Source organism: Ictidomys tridecemlineatus, chromosome 3 (genome assembly GCF_052094955.1).
Source record: "Ictidomys tridecemlineatus isolate mIctTri1 chromosome 3, mIctTri1.hap1, whole genome shotgun sequence".
Lineage (NCBI taxonomy): Eukaryota > Metazoa > Chordata > Mammalia > Rodentia > Sciuridae > Ictidomys > Ictidomys tridecemlineatus.
In genome coordinates this window covers 153,507,719-153,519,935 of record NC_135479.1, presented here as the reverse complement: position 1 = coordinate 153,519,935, position 12,217 = coordinate 153,507,719, and the positions used below count along the sequence as shown (strand labels likewise).

The window sequence follows — 12,217 nt, the reverse complement described above, 5'->3', positions numbered from 1 at the left end:
AGGAGGGGAAGGGTCCTGGGAAATAAGTAAAAAGAATGCAGGCAAGAGGCTGTCAGAAAGTACTGACTGAAGCACACCACAGAGAAATGTGTAGTTGAGACCCATTTCCAGCAATTCACTCCTATTCACCTACTCTACCTTCTCTCTACAATTAATGAAGCTACCTATGGGCCTAGAACACTCATATCAGGTAACTGTATAATAATAATAATAATAATAAATTAATTAATTAATAAGCATGCAATCTCTGTTACCTCTTTCACCCAAGGTCTTGCAGAGTTTCTTTACTTTTGACTCCTGGCTTCCAATACCTCCCGTTTCTGATCCAAATCTATCATGTTTTGCCAGAAGATGGTCTATAGATTATGTTTTCTTCTTTCTATAAAAGAGAAAAACCAGTGAGTGTTTATAGTCTCTAGGTATTCAGTAGCAGCACATGGGACAAGGGCTGGCAACCAATGGCATGCAGATGTTTTTGTGACATGTGGGATATCCTAAATTCTCCCTACCACCTAGAAGTGCTCTCAAAAGTCCTTTTCTACCCACATGCAATGGGGCACACCTATAATACTGGTATCTTGGGAGGCTGAAGGAGGAGGATCACAACTTGAGGCCAACCTCAGCAACTTAGTGAGACCCTAAGCAACTTAGCCAGACATTGTCTCAAAATTTAAAAAATAAATAAATAAAGAGGGCTAGAGATTTGCCGGATATGGTGTCTCTTGCCTGTAATCCTGTAACCTTGCCTTCAATCCATTTTTAATTTTTTGAGGCTGAGGCAGGAGAATCAGGAGTTCAAAGCCAGCTTCAGCAACAGCAAGAGGCTATGCAACTAAGTGAGACCCTGTCTCTAAATAAAATACAAAATACAGCTGGGGATGTGACTCAGTGGTTGAGTGCCCTTGAATTCAATTCCTGGTACCCACCCATCCCCTGTCCTCCCAAAAAAGAGGGCTGGGATTTAGCTCAGTGGTAAAATGCTTCTGGGTTCAATCCCCCGTACCAAAAAAAAAAAAAAAAAAAAAAAGTCCTTTCTAATAGGTTACCCATACTCCACCCCATGAAGCTGATTGTCTGACAGTCAATATATGGCACCTGGGAGGAGATTCCCTCTACTCTTATGCAGGTGCACTGCCTGTAGGTTACCTAAAATCCTCCATGTATGTTCTCAATTCTAAAAAATTCTAAAATTATCTTCATTTCCTATTTTTACCTTCTCTCCTGTAAAAGTGACAAAACTTACCCATGGACCTTCCTTCAAGGCAATGACACTAGAAAATAGCCCTCAGACCTATCCACTGTATGTACACACACACTCTCTCTCTCTCAATATATACACATATATACTATACATGTGTGTATACTACACACACACACACACACACACACACACACACACACACACACACACAAAGTATGTGTTTATTTTTGGCCTTTATCCCAGACTTGACAAATGAGAAAGTTTGGGAGGACCCAGAGGTTTCCATTTTCAAAAAGTTCCTTGGGCAATTTTCCTTCTTCCTTTCTCCCCTGGCCTTCTCCCTTTCCATCTTTCTCTCCCTCTCAGTACAAAAAAGTCCGAGAAAATTAATTCTACTTTAGAGCAATGTTTCCCAAACATTCTGGATGATTAAGTATGACCTATAGGTAGAGTTGACCCTCTGTATCCCTGGATTTCACATCTATGGATTCACCCACCATGGATCAAAATTATTTGGGACAAAACCTTCATCAGTACTAAATATGTGCACACTTTTCTTTTTATTCCTTAAACAATAAACAACTATTTACATAGCATTTACATGGCACCTGGAAGGAGTGATATTGAATATTGTAAGTAGTGTAGAGATGCTTTAAAGGAGGAGTAGCTATGGATGTGGCTCCTCAGTATAAGTTTGCCTAGCATGCACCCGGACTAACAGCCCCCAGCATATCTAAATAAACATATATGCATATATCTATTTAAGTATAAATATACATTTATTATATGTAAATATATATTTATTTTATAGATAAATACATGTGTGCTGGTTATATGAAAATCCTACAGTATTTAATGAGTGACTTGAGCATCCTCAGCTTTAAGTATCCAAGAAGGGTCCTGGAACCAATTCCCCATAGATACCCAAGGACAACTGTACTTGTTTTAAAATACAAATTCTCAGCTCCTTCCAGACTCATTGAATCAGTCTATAAAGGAAGAATTCCAGTCTCAAAGAGAGAAGTCTAAAATTTGATAAATGCCCTAGGTGATTCCTTACAGGGAAAATTTGGAAATACAGAAATATCTTTTTTGTTTTGTTTTTTATACATCTTTATTAAGGTATAATGACATATAATAAATATATACAATAAATTGTACTTATTTAAGGTGTACAGATACCCAAGAAGCTATCACTACAATCAAGAAAATGAATTCCTCTATCACCTAACTAAAAGCTTCTTATCTATTCTCTCTGTTCTTTCTTCTATTCACAGAAAACTATTGCTCTGCCTTTCATTACTAGACTTATTTCTAGACTTTTTAACTTTTATTTTTAACTAATACATAGAAATTGTACATATTTAGGGAGTAATGTGATGTTTCAATACATTTATACATTGTATATGTTCAAATCAGGGTAAACCTATCAAACTTTTATCCTTGAAGCTAGGGGTGCTTAACTACTGAGCCATATCCCAGATCTCTTTATTTTTGAGACAAGGTCTCACTAATTTGCTTAGGGCCTCATTAAGTTGCTGAGGCTGGCCTTGAACTTGCCATCCTCCTGCCTCAGCCTGCTGCATTGTCCTGCCTCAGCCTGCTGCATTGCTGAGATTACAGATATGTCCCATCATATCCAGCTTATCATTTCTTTATGATGAAGGCATTGAAAATCCTCTTTAGCTTTTTTTTTAAAAAAAATAAATAGCAAATTATCATTATCAGCTGTCACCCTACTATGCAACAGAACACCAGAATTTCTTCCTTCTAACTAATTGCATCTTAATACCCATTAATTAATTTTTCCCCATCCTACCCTTCTCTCTACTCTTTCTAACTGCTGGTAACAATTCTACTCTTGACTTCTATCAGATAAATTTTTTTAGATTCCACCTATGAGTGAGATCATGTGGTACTTGTTTTTTCTATGCCTGGCTTATTTTAATTATTTTAATAATCTCCATTTCCATCCCTGTTGCTGCAAATTCCATTGTGTATATGTACCACATTTTCTTTATCCTTTTGTCAGCTGATGAACACTTGGGTTGTCTCCATTTCTTGACTATTCTGAATAGTGCTACAAAAACATGGATGTACAGATGTCTGAGGGGGGATAGACTGATTTCATTTCTTTTAGATATATACCCAGTAATGGGATTGCCAGATCATACAGTAGTTCCATTTTTAATTTTTTGAGGAACCACCATACTGTTTTCTATAATGGTTATACTAATTTACATTCTACCAACACCTTGTAAAGGTTCTCTTTTCTCCAGAACTTCAAAGCAGGTATCTTTAACTGATGAAATTTTAAGCATCTGACTAACAATTTAAATTTAGTTCCAGTCTTTCTCCTGCTGCACTTTTGAAAGGCTACAAGTAAAACTCACACATAAAGTGCACAACTCTTAAGTACTAAATTCAGTGAGCTTTGACAAATACACACACCTGTGTGACCCAACTCTCATGAAGATACATAACATTATCATGGGAGAATTCTTTCATGACCTTTCCTAGTCAATTCCTTCCCCTATTCTAGAAGAAACCACTGTCCTAATTATTTTCACCATAGAATTGTATGTAAATATATTAACTGAGAATTCTTTTGAGTCAAGCTTTCACTCAGCATAATGTTTTCAAAATTCACCCTAGTAGTCTGTTCTTTCATATTGACAAGTGTAAACCTATAAATGGGTGTGAACTTATAATAGTGTGTTTATTCATTTTTTCTGTTGATACATGGGATGTTTGCATGTTTTGGCTATTATGGATAAAGCTGTCATAAACATTCTTAAGTCTCTTTATGGATATTGTTCTTCACTTCTCTTGGGTAAATACACAGGAGTGGAAATGCTCATCATATACCCTGCATTTTCACTCCCTGGTATTCACCCAAGACAAATGAAAGGCAATATCCACAGATATCCCACTTTCTCCAGAGTGATAATATCATTTTACACTCTAACCTGCAATGTAGGAGACTTATGGTTGCTTCATGTTTTCACCAAAATTTGGTGTTGTCAGTCTATTAATTTAGCCAATCTGGTAGAAATATAGTACCATCTCAGTTTAGTTTGCACTTCCTGGATGATTAATGATATTGAACACTTTAATGTGCATATTAAGGCTATTTGTACATCTTTTGTTGTTCATATCTTTTCCAATTTTTAAATTGTGTTGTATACCTTTTTATTACAGATTTATTGAAAGTCTTTACATATTATATTCTTTATACATTTTGGACATCTGTCCTTTGATATATATTTTGCAAATATTATCTCCCATTATATAGTCTGCCTACATATTTTCTTATAGTTTCTCTTGTGAGCAAAATTTCTTGATGAATAGTAATGTCAGTTTTTTCTTTTATGATTATTATTTTTTGCATCTTGTTCAAAGATAAACATTTACCCAAGATTTTCATCTGTGATTGCTTCTATGTATATAATTTTAATTGTTATGTTTAGGTCAATGATCCATATTACATATGGCTTGAGATAAGGGGCAAAATTCATTTTTTCCCACATATATATTTAGTTGTTCTAATGCCTACATATTATATGATTCCATTCATACCAAAAGTCTAGAATGGAGAAAGAGACATAATCAATTATGTCATAATCTAATCTAAAATTATATTATGGTAATGGTTGCATAACTGCAAATATACTAAAAACTACTGAATTACACTTTAAATGGGTAAACTTTATATGAATTATATCTAATCAAGCTGTTAAAAAAGGAGCTCTTTAATGAAAGTCTATGGATAATCTGAAATTCTCTCCTCATTTGCTCTTTCCTTCCTCATCAGTTTATATGCATCTGATTTCTTTCAGCACATAATTTCAAACTTTTATTTAGTTACCAACCATATCCAATCTCTCCATTTAAGGAAAATCAGAGGCAACCAGAGTAAGTGATGCTGGCAAGTACTTAGGAGAAAACCAAATCTAGCAGTTCACTGGCAAACCATGTTTTCTTCCACCAACAAGCAAATTACAATAGTGAAAAAGGTTCATTTAAATTGTGTTATTTAGATACAAAAAATAAAAATCTAAGGGGCTGGGTATGGTTCAGTGGTAGAGCACTTGCCTCACATATGCAAGGCCCTGGGTTCAAACATTTGCATTGCAAAAATAAATAAATTAAATAAACAAAAATCTAATTCTTACCTTAAATTGTCAAGGTATAATTAAAATGTTTTGATTTGAAAATATTTTGTCAAAAAAGAAAAATGATTAAAAAATTTAAATAATTTTAAAAAATATTTTGCGATTTATTGCTTAAATATTTATCTACGGTTTCAGAAGAACACTTTCAATCTCTATACTTTAATATCATTTTACTATTGTTTAATGCATTCTTCACTGTTTTATAATTATTTTAAAAATTTAAGGAATGGTTACATAGATATAGTTTTTAAATGTGTTCTATTGCTTTATCTGAAAACTCTAGCAACCTACAGTCTTTTCCAGTCAAGATAACTTCCGCTACTGGATTAGTATATGATCCACTGAAAAGCTTAAATCCCTGGTCTGCATCTACTGTCCTTTTACACTCTATAACAAAAGAACTCTGCTTATTTTGATCATCTTGCTCCAATGGTTTTACTTTATAATAAAAGTAACATATAGCTACAAACAAAGCAATATAGAAAACTACTTCATTATATCTTTCACTCTGCATTTTTAGGTATTCCTTTCTGGATCTTTTTCTGTACATCTGATTCTTCTCAAATGTTGGGCCATAAGCAACTTTATATTCTGAATTTTACTTAATATGAACATTTCTCCATTTCATTAAATATTGAAAATCATCATTATGCATTTACAATACCATAAATGCTATATTTATTTTGCTAAATGAGCTATTATCTGTAACCATCTTCTCTAGCATCTTAGGTTAAAAATTCTCTTCTTGGAATGCACTTCATTATTTCATGTTCTGACACTAGAAAGAAATTTCATGTGAAGCTCAGCCAACCTATATCTTAAGAAAAAGACATGAGTCAAATGAATAATTTATTGGATACAGTTTTAAATGTTTATTTTCAAACTACAAAAGTAATCTGTTTGCAAAACAAATTATTTTCAAAGAGTACAACAGAGTAAATTTAAATGGAAAATTTTCTTTGCTCTACAGTCCCACTCATAAGGGATAACCACTGTAAACAGCTTGGCTCCTCACCACCCCATACTAGGGATCAAAACTAGGGCCTAGCATACGCTGGGCAAGCTCTCTATCTCTGAGCCATATCTCCAGCTCCTTTTTAACTTTTTATTTTGAGGCAGGGTCTTGATATTGACCAGGCTGAACTTGAACTTGCAATCTTCCTGCCTCAGCCTCAGGCATGTGCCAATGCTCCAGGCTCAGTTTGACATTTTTTAAACCTTTTCCTTGTTCTGCCCCATATAAACTACAAATAGTTCTGGCACAGAAATTATATTGTCACTAAATTTGGAGAGAACTTCATATTTTATGGCTTCTTTAAAATTCAATTGCATAACTAATCCTTGCTCTTTGTAAAAACTTTAAGCAGCATAACTGTAAATGAAGTACCAATATTTTCTACTTTTAACAATTTGGTGGTATCAGTTCCACACATTTTCCTATGTATGTCCAAGCAATTACTAATGTACATATAAGTGTTACACTGAGAACAAGACCCATAAAATTCAAATAGTATATTTTCCACTGCCTATTCAAATCTCTTCTATATGGTGATCTGACTTCTTGCATAAAATTTAGGGCAGATCCCATGACTTTATGGCCATAATTATATAACAAAAAAAATTTTTGAGAGAGAGAGAGAGAGAGATTTTTTTTTAATATTTGTTTTTCAGTTATTGGCGGACACAGCATCTTTGTATGTGGTGTTGAGGATCGAACCTGGGCCACACGCATGCCAGGCGAGCGCGCTAGCTACCACTTGAGCCACATCCCCAGCCCTACAAAAATTTTTAATCACAGAAAAATTCACTGAGAATATCTCAATAAAATTCTCTTGATGTGGACAATGCCTCTCCTGACCCAGTATCTTCTTTCTCCCTCAGCCTCTGACTTTTGCCTCTAGCCTTATAGCTCCAGTTCCTCCTGCAGAAGCAGTCTTGCCCTAATCAGGAAGACCTGCAGCAGGGTGCATACATCTGCCCACAACTGTTCCACATAAACACACAGATCTTTGATGCAATAACTCCAAGAAATGTACCTTAAGGATGTATTCCTATGTGTACAAAATGACATTTATTTAAGGATATTCTCTGCAACATTATCTGAAATACCAAAAGATAAGGATATACCTAAACTCTCATCAAAAGAGACTGATTAAACTTCAATACTATATTGAACTACCTGTAATTGCCTATATACAATCATTTTTGCCTTTTGAAACCTCAGTTTCAGATGATTCAAACTAATATCTCCATCCATACAATACAGTGATACTATCACTGGTATGTATGTATGTATGCATGTATGTATCCAGAGAACTAGATTATGCTCCCCTAAATTCATATATTGAAATCCTAACTAAACCCCAGTGCCTCAGTATGTGACTATATTTAGAGATAAGGGATTTTTAAGTGGTAATTAACTTAAAATGAGGTTGTTATGGTGGACCCTAATCCAATGAGATAAGTGTCTTTATAAGAGGCTATTAGGACACAGACAACACAAACACAAGGATGCCCATAGGAGCACACAGCAAGAAGCCAAGTCTGTCAGCCAAGCATAAGAAACCAAACTTACCAACACCTTAATCTTGGGCTCCTAGCCTCTAGAACTATAAGAAAATGAATTTCTGTTGTATAATGTACACAGTCTGTGGTATGTTGCTATGGCAGTCCTAGAAAACTAATATTATTATATTTTTTTCAAAATTTTAAGTTATAAACTATTGTATATAATATCTATCCCTTTGGAATGGGAGTATCTATGGAAGGATTGCCCGTGAAGAAGGAAGACTTGCTGTTAAATTGTTGATACTGAAAATGGGCTGGGGTATAGCTCAGTAGCAGAGAATATATATCATGTGCAAGATGCTGGGTTCAATTCCCAACACCAAATAAATAAAAAAGTAAATAAAATACTGAAAAATAAAAGAATATTACCCCTAATGCTTCTTTTTTTGATGAAAATTATTAAATATCCAATACTACCTCTTCAATTCTAATCTCTCCCATTTGAAATCAATTTGGCATCAACTTTAAAAATAAAGAATATTTCAAAGTGACAAATAGCATGATTTCAGTTTTATAAAAAATTTCTGTGCATGTGATAATATGTTTATATATATATATGCTGGAAAAACATCTGTAATAAATACCTCTTAAATTTTTATCAATCCAAAGGCAACAAAAGTAGCATAGTATTATTTAATTTGAATCCCCTTTATGACTAGTAAAGCTGAATACCTTTCAGATGTTATAAATATTTACCTTTCTTCTTTGATTTTCTCTTTTATTATTACCTCAACTTTTTCTTCCTTGTAATTTCAATTTTTCTTTCTCTAGTACTAGGATCAAACCTTGGATCTCATACACACTAAGCAAACATTCTACCATTTATTCAACCTCCCCAGTACTTTAATTCCAATTTTTATATCTTCTTCCACCCGAGTTAGACTAACAAGCTCTCCAAATAGTTATATATCCTTTTTGGTTACTCTTCTATTTACTTACTTATTTTATTAACTGTTTATGCCAAACTGCATTATGTTTGGCAATAAATAATATCTACTTTTTTGAATTTGATATTTTCTTTGTAGCTCTTACATATTTTTGTTTATTGTTCCATGAGTGTATATTATTAGTTCCTTAGGTACAAAGTAGAAATTAAGTGTTTCCTATCTTGAATTAAACTTTGTCTGATAACAATATTACCAAGCATTTTCTTTCATTTGCTAGGAGTACGTACACATATTTTAACCCTCTGGCACTGGTTTATTTTAAATTGTCTGAAACAACATAAATCTAGAGATTTGTTTCTATAAATTCATTTTTAAAGCGAGAATTTATTTCAGTCATATTTATTGTAATTTTTGTTATATTTGGTCACATACTTTTCCCTCTCTTCCCCTTATCTATTTTTAGTTTACTTGCCTAATAACATTTTCCTCAATTTTTTTCCTTTTTTTTCAATCTTACTCATGAATGTCCCTTAGCAATTTTAAGAAACATACTGCAGTGGACATTTATATTTTCCCCTCTTCCCCAAACTGTCACTGATGTAACCTCTCCAAAAGATGGCACTTGTGCTTTCAGTGCCAGGTTGTAGCAGGTCTTGGCAAGTGACTTTCTTCCAGCCACATGGTTTGGTATCAGGTTGGGTGAATTAGAACAAAGGTAGGACTTTCTTTGATGGTGTGGAAAATTATGCTTTTTCTTTCTGATTAAAAGAGAAAGCATGTAATTCCAACTTATAGACATCTTGCAAAAAAGGGAAGCCAGTGTAAGGATAAAATAGACCTTCAAAGAAGATCAAAACAGAGACAGAGAAATGGAGTCACATACTTATAATCTAAAATATCCTAACAGTAACCCCTTGGAATCCACAGGAGATTGGTTCCAGGACCCTCCATGAATACCAAAATCAGAGAATGCTCTGGTCTATTATATGAAATGGTGTAGTACTTTCATATAATCTAAGTATATCCTTTTGGATAATTTTAAATCACCTCTAAATTACCTATAATACAGAATACAATGTAAATGCTATGTAAATAGTTGTTCTTTATCATTTAGAGAATAATGAAAAACATGTCCATTAGAGATACAATTTGTTTCTCTATTTTTTATTTTTTATTATGATTTTTGTGCGTGTGTGTGTGTGTACTCGAGTGCATGTGTGGGGCCTCACATGTGCTAGGCAAGAGCTCTCCCACTGAGTTACATTCCCATTCCTTTCTGAATATTTTCAAAGTTAGTCAAATCTCTGTATATAGAACCTACAGATATAGAGAACCAAATGTATTAAAATTTAAACTTTTTTCCCCCTATTAAACCTGTATTTATTGTCTTCTCTCTTTCCACTACTAAAGTTTCAACATACTCTATCACCCAACAACTGTCTTCCATTCACCTCACAGGGACTTATTAAAATTGTCTGGAATATAGTACTAGAATGTTAATTCCCCTTGTGGATCAAACACCATGCCTCAACAATGCATCATTTTCTTCTTTTCCTTTGCACCATATTTTGTAAGAATTCCTTGACTTGATTTTCTAGTTCATTAAATTAGTCATCTGTTAACAACCATGCTGCCATTTAGCCTACTACTCAAAAATCAGATTGAATTTCCAAAAACTTTCTTTTTCTCATTTCTCTTTCACAGCACACATTGCTATTTTGTGGAAATTATATTCTCTCAAATCTTTGAAGATATTTTTGAACAAAAAAAAATTGTTTTTTGTCTAAAACATTCAAGTTATTTTCTCAAAGTTTGGCTCCTCTGTTTGGTCAGTGTGATGTCTCTTTCATTCTGTTGATTTTCCTTAAATATATTGTGATTCTGAATTCAATTAATCAGATTGGTGGCTAATATTAGTTTCCCCAGCACAGTGGGTCCCAACTCTAGCTTCACTATGACAATCACCTTTAAATAAATAAATACTTAGGTAATTTTTTGTTTTTATTTGCAGTGCTGGGGATTGAATCCAGGTGTACTCTACCACTGAGTTACATTTATATTCCCTGCCTTTTAAAATTTTTATTTTGTGACAGAGCCTCACTAAGTTGTACAGGCTGGCCTCCAACTTGTGATCCTTCTGCATTATCCTCCCAAGTTGCTAGGATTAGGATGTATACCAATGTGCCAAACTCCCTAGGTTATTTTAATGTGCACCTACCACTACACAACTGCTTCACTTTTGTGTGAAAATCATTCCTCCCTGCCATGAAGGAACATACTGAGTGTAAGAGTTCTGGCTATCAAAAGTATCATATAAAAATAGAGGTGTGCAGCCATGAGATGCTTCTGAAGGAAAGAAATTCACATTCACAATAGCAACCAGTTCTCTCTGGTACCCTGGTGTTCACTTTGGCCCTAAAGCCCTTGTTGGAGATAACCCAACCTATATAAGCATGTTCTAGCAGTCCTTGATACAACTGTTCTCAAATATGACAATTAATGTTACCTGGTAGCTTTTGGTCACCCTCAATCCATTGTGAATTTTGAAGTCTTTGAGCTCTGGGGCTTACCAGAATTGTACTGGGAAAATTCTTTCCTCTTTAAGCCTGAATTAGGTTGTCTATTTCTCCACACAGCACAGTTTTGCAATCAATCTGAATTTACATACTGTATTTTTCACAAATTCCTCAAAGTTTCTGATCTGAACATGATACTCTTCCCAGTTTTTTTCAAAATTATGGTATATCCTTATTTTCTTACTTTTTGTGGCCTAACTAGAATTTTTCATTATGTAAGTTCTTTTAGAAGAAGACAACTTTGTCTTAGAATCTCAAGGGCCTAATACAATGTGTGCACAGTTGTGTTACTCAACTGTTTGGTGAATAAACAATGCACCTCTATAACTAATATAGTTAAATTCCTAAATATAAAGTATTATTATGATCATTAATAAGCTTCCTTTGTAGTGTAACTGACTCTAGTATTACTATGATAGTGAGCTTTCTGTCACCGTGACAAAATGCCAGAAGAAAATCAACTTACAGGAGGAATGATTTTATTTTAGCTCATAGTTTCAGAGGATTTGATCCATGTTCCTGTGGCTCCATTGTTTCTGGGCCTGTGGTGAGGCAGAATATCATGGTGGGAGTGGGAAGTGGGTGGTGCAGCAAAGCTGCTTACTTCATGGTAGATAAAAGAGAAAGAGAGGAAGGGGCCAGGGCCAAAGGAAGGACACACCCCAAGGATTCTACTTGCTCCAAGTAGCTCCCCTCCTAAGTTTCCACCACCTCCCAAATTATGAGTCCATAAATGGATTAATTCATGGACAAGATTGGAGCTCTTATTACCCAAATCTTCCAAAGGCCTCACCCACGAACACTGCTGCA

The 12,217-nt window shown here is 34.3% G+C and overlaps 1 protein-coding gene across 1 annotated transcript in view; it reads right to left on the bottom strand.

Annotated features, from left to right (window-relative positions):
* Positions 1 to 12,217, bottom strand: part of Usf3 (upstream transcription factor family member 3) — a 46,812-nt gene that overhangs the window by 25,392 nt on the left and 9,203 nt on the right. Inside the window, exon 2 of the mRNA XM_078044206.1 lies at positions 255 to 379. The gene's annotated coding sequence lies outside the window, so the exon portion shown is untranslated. The remainder of the gene's footprint in view (positions 1 to 254; positions 380 to 12,217) is intronic.